General features: G+C 40.3%; 1 non-coding gene across 1 annotated transcript; it reads right to left on the bottom strand.

Moving 5' to 3' along the window:
* Positions 1-342: 342 nt before the first annotated feature.
* LOC140894018 (small nucleolar RNA R71) lies at positions 343-449 on the bottom strand. Its single transcript, XR_012153573.1, has one exon. It is a non-coding gene; the product is annotated as a small nucleolar RNA R71 (small nucleolar RNA).
* Positions 450-5474: the final 5025 nt, after the last annotated feature.

Raw genomic sequence — 5474 nt, 5'->3', positions numbered from 1 at the left:
CCGAACATCGAAAGTTCTAGACCAAGCATCATCAGGCCAACTGTAGCGGCAAATCACTTTGAGATAAAACCTGCTATTCTTCAAATGATTCAGAACACACTTCAATTTTGGCGGGACTGTCATTGATGAACCTATGTGCAACTCACAAATTTTCTGGAAATTTGTGATACATTCAAGATACAGGGAGTTTCTGATGACGCTATTCGTTTGCGTTTATTCCCTTTTTCACTACGAGATAAGGCGAAAGCATGGCTGACAAATTTACCTGCAGGTTCCATCATGACTTGGGATGATCTGGCGAAATCTTTCCTCACCAAATACTTTCCACCATCTAAGTCAATGAAACTAAGAACTGACATCACAAATTTTTCCCAAGGAGAACAGGAAACATTTTATGAAGCATGGGAGCGCTACAAATATCTACTGAGGAGATGTCCACACCACCAATTACTAGACGGTCTTGTGGTACAAACTTTTTATCTGGTCTTTCTCACTCTAATCGTACCATGTTAGATGCAGCTGCAGGTGGAAATTTACTGCGTAAAATCGTCAGAGGATGGTTATGAATTAATTGAGGAAATGACATCTAGTAGCTATCACCCTTTATTTGAAAAGGAGTGCAGCCCGGAATCTAATGGGATTCATCGATTGATGCATTCACATTGTGGCCGCTCAATTGAAGTCATGAACAAAGCGAATGAGGAACTGAGATAGGAAACTCTGTGATGCGAGTTCAAGAAGTGTGGTGTGAAAAATGTGGTGCAGAACAATTCACGAAAGACTGTCAAACATTTTCTCAACCAGAGGGTGTTATTGCAAGTCACATGGGGAATCCAAATTGCCCAAGGAATGACATTCTGAACTCCTATAATCCAGAGTGGAGACAGCATCAAAATTTGTGTGGAGTGGACAGAACAATAAGCCATATGGGAATTAGAACTACGGCAGACAGCCTCAAGAAGGGAAATCGAGTTTAGAGCAGATGATGCAGCAATTCATACAACTACTGAAACCCGGATGCAGAATCAAGATGCTTCGATAAAGAATCTGGAGAAGCAGATAGGGCAATTGGCCAAAACAATTTCAGCAGAGATCAGGGTACCTTGCCGAGTGACACGGAGAAGAATCGAAGGAGCAGGTAAAAGCAATTGAACTGAGGAGTGGGAAGCCGGTAGAGCCTGCAGCACAGGTCGAGAACAAGCAAGAATTGGCTACATCAACAAGAATTGCAGGTACAGTCATCTATTCCAACACTTTCACCCACTTCATAAAGCAAAAAAAATTGTTGTGCCACCAACCATTTCCTGCAACCCTGGAAGAAGGACCAAAAACTACGATTCTCAGTTTGGAAAATATTCTAGAAGTATTCAAGAAATTGAATTATTAAAATTCCCTTAGCTGATGCACTGAAGTCAATGCCAAGTTATGCAAAGTTCTTGAAAGAGCTCCTATAAACAAGCGGAAACTGGAGTTGAGCATGCATTGATTAGTCTAACATGAGATATTGCTCAGCACTGGTTGCAAAATAACTTCCCATTAAAGCAAGAAAGATCCAGGGAAGTTTCTCTCTCTCAATGTAAGTAGGATAAATGATATTCAATTTCATAAATGAGCTTTATGTGATTGGATGCTAGTATAAATCTAATGCCTTTACGTGTGGTTCAGGAAATTGAGCTTGGGAGAACCAAAGTCCACCAGAATGTCGTTACAACTGGTAGACAGGTCCATCAAATATCCACCGGGGATAATCGACGGATCGTTCTTGTAAAAGTAGACAAATTCATCATTCCCCGTGGACTTCGTGGTGTTAGATATGGAAGAGGATTTGGACATTCCACTCATATTGGGTTTAGACCTTCCTGGCGACTAGGAAAGGCAATAATAGATGTGCCACGAAAGGGAGTTGGCTGTTAAGAGTGGGAGAAGAGAAATTTTCGTTTGACGATTTTTAATGCTTTTTAATTTTCTCAGATTAATGAAAGAATGTTTTCAACTGGATGTTGTGGACTCATTGTTATCTTGATTATGTGCCAGGATACTTTTCAGGACACCATTAGAAGCTGCACTTATCTCCAAGCAAGTGGACGTTCTCAGTGATGGAATTGAAGAGATGATCGCATATTTGAATGACAACCAGTCATGGAGAAGAGGTGGAAAGTTTAGACTTGAAGACCTTGGTGACCGGAATGACTTAGTTCTCCAGAAACCAAGCCTTGAGGAACCACCTACTGTGGAATTGAAACCATTACCTGTCCATCTCAAATACATGTTTTTAGGTGAGAATGACAAGTTACCTATTATAATATCTTCCTTTTTGACAGGTGAGATGGATGCCAGACTAATGGAGGTGCTCAAGAAACACAAAAGTGTGTTTGCCTGAAAAGTGGCGGATATCAAAGGAATCAATCCATCCTTATGCATGCACAAGATTGTAATGGAAGAGAACATCAACCCATTGGTCTAACAACAAAGGAGATTGAATCCAAAAATGCAGGAAGTTGTAAAAGCTGAAACGATCAAACTTCTGGATGCAGGTATCATTTATCCTATATCTGATAGTCCATGGGTGAGTCCGGTGCAGTGTGTACCAAAGAAGGGGGGAATTACTGTCATACAGAATGAGAAAAATGAACTGATACCCACTAGGACAGTTACAGGTTGGCGTGTGTGCATAGACTATAGAAAACTAAATGACGCAACCCGTAAGGATCATTTTCCCCTCCCCTTCATTGATCAAATGCTAGAGAGGCTGGCTGGGTATGAGTTTTACTGTTTTTTAGATGGGTATTCGGGATACAATCAAATAGCGATTGCACCTGAAGACCAAGATAAAACGACTTTCACTTGCCCATATGGTACGTTTGCCTATAGACGTATGCCTTTCGGGTTATGTAACGCTCCTGCTACTTTTCAGAGGTGCATGACTGCCATTTTTTATGATATGGTCAAAAATTTTTTAGAAATTTTCATGGATGATTTCTCTATTTTCGGTAAATCTTTTGATGCATGTCTGCATAACTTGAATTCTGTTTTAATGAGATGCGAGGAGACAAATTTGGTACTGAACTGGGAGAAGTGCCATTTCATGGTGACAGAAGGTATAGTATTGGGTCACCGAATTTCTGAGCAGGGGATCGAGGTGGACAAAGCCAAGGTGCATGTTATTCAAAATTTGCCTCCACCTACGACAGTCAAGGGAGTCAGAAGTTTCCTGGGCCATGCCGGCTTCTGTCGGCGGTTTATTAAGGATTTTTCAAAAATTTCTAAACCTCTTTCTTCTTTGCTAATGAAAGATGCCACTTTTGACTTTGATTCAAATTGTTTGTAGGCCTTTGAAGTGTTGAGAGAAAGACTGGTGACTGCACCAATACTTACATCACCGAACTAGGATCTTCCATTTGAAGTCATGTGCGATGCAAGTGACTCCGCTGTTGGCGCAGTGCTTGGCCAACGAATAGACAAGGTATTCAAAACTATTTACTACGCTAGCAAGACTCTTAATGAAGCTCAACTAAATTATGCCACCACGGAAAAAGAGTTGTTAGTTGTAGTATTTGCACTGGATAAATTTCATTCATACCTTGTACTCTCAAAAATCACAGTATACACAGATCACTCTGCTATTAAGCACTTGTTGGCAAAGAAAGATGCGAAACCTAGACTGATTAGGAGGATCTTACTTTTGTAATAATTTGATTTAGAGATCAGGGATAAGAAAGGTGTTGAAAATGTAGTAGCTGATCATCTATCTAGATTAGAATGCATTGCTGATGGTGCAACAAATGAGATAGATAACATAGATGATTGGTTCCCTGATGAAAAACTTTTTGCCATAAAAAGTTCACCATGGTATGCTAATTTTGCGAATTATCTAGTCACAAGCACACTCCCACATAATCTGTCTTTCCATCAGAAGAAAAATTTTTTATCAGATGTCAAGCATTATTTTTGGGAGGAACCATTTTTGTTTAAAATATGTGCTGACTCAATGATCCGGAGATGTGTGGCGGAAGGAGAAATGCAAAGCATCCTCAGTCATTGTCATGATCATGAGGTAGGTGGCCATGCTGGGCCAGTCAAAACAGCATCAAAGGTACTTTAATGTGGGTTTTATTGGCCCAATCTCTTTAAGGATGCGCGCTTGTTTGTATTATCTTGTGATAGATGTCAACGGACAGGTAATATCTCAAACCAAAATAAAATGCCTTTAAATAATATCATTGAGTGTGAGATATTTGATGTATGGGGAATCGACTTCATGGGACCATTTCCAATTTCTATGACAAAAAAATACATTCTGGTCGCAGTCGATTATGTTTCAAAATGGATAGAGGCTGAAGCTTATGCGACAAATGACGCATAGGTTGTACTGAAATTTTTGAAGAAAAATATTTTTAATCGGTTTGGTACACCCCGTGCAATCATTAGTGATGGTGGCACCCACTTTTGCAATAAACTTTTTGACAAACTCTTAAAAAAATATTGTATCAAACATAAAGTCTCTACCCCATATCACCCCAGACCAGTGGCCAAGTGGAAGTGTCCAATCGAGAAATCAAACAGATTTTGGAGAAAAGTGTGAGTACTAATTGGAAAGATTGGGCACTTCGACTTGATGATGCCTTATGGGCCTATAGGACCGCGTTTAAAACACCTATAGGCACTTCCCCTTATAGACTGTTATTTGGAAAGGCATTCCATTTACCTGTTGAGTTAGAACATAGAGCATATTGGGCTACTAAGACCCTAAACTTTGAATTTGCTGCTGCAGGTGAAAAGAGATTGTTGGAGCTTAATCAACTGGAGGAATTCCGTGACAGTGCTTATGATATGGCGGTTTCGTACAAGGAACGAACCAAGAGAATACATGACAGACGCATTCGTCAGCGGGAATTCAAGGAAGGAGATGCTGTCTTGCTATTCAACCCGGTTGAGGCTGTTTCTCGGGAAACTGAAGTCTAGGTGGTCAGGCCCCTATAAAATCACCAGAGTGTATCCATCGGGGGCCATTGCGATCAAAGATGCCAGAAACGAGTCTTTTACGGTCAATGCTCAAAGGCTTAAGCACTACGTGGGGGGTGACATTGATTACATCGGTCATCACCACATTGACTGACCAAGACTAGTTTGGGGAGGAAGAAAAGTCAAGCTCTCGACTTTAAATTGAGAACTACATTCTACTTTTCTTTTATTTAATTTTGTTTTTGTTCGTTTTAGTTTTAGTTTTAAAGTTAGAACTTTTTAAGTTAGTTTTTTTTTTTCAGGGTTGTTAAGTTAGTTTTTTTCCGAGTTGAGTATTTTTTTTTAAGTTTTTAAAAAAAATTTGGATGCGCTAGGACGGTTGTTTTTCGCCGCCCGGGCGCATCCCTTCTGTTTTCATGTTTTTTTCAAAAAAGGGGGTGCGCCCGAGCGGCTATTTTCTGCCGCCCAGGCGCATGCCCACTGTCCAGTGTTTTAAAAAAAAGGGGGTGCGC

Source organism: Henckelia pumila, chromosome 3, assembly GCF_033568475.1.
Source record: "Henckelia pumila isolate YLH828 chromosome 3, ASM3356847v2, whole genome shotgun sequence".
Lineage (NCBI taxonomy): Eukaryota > Viridiplantae > Streptophyta > Magnoliopsida > Lamiales > Gesneriaceae > Henckelia > Henckelia pumila.
Note: the sequence above shows the minus strand (reverse complement) of the source record. Positions and strands in the feature narration are given on the sequence as shown.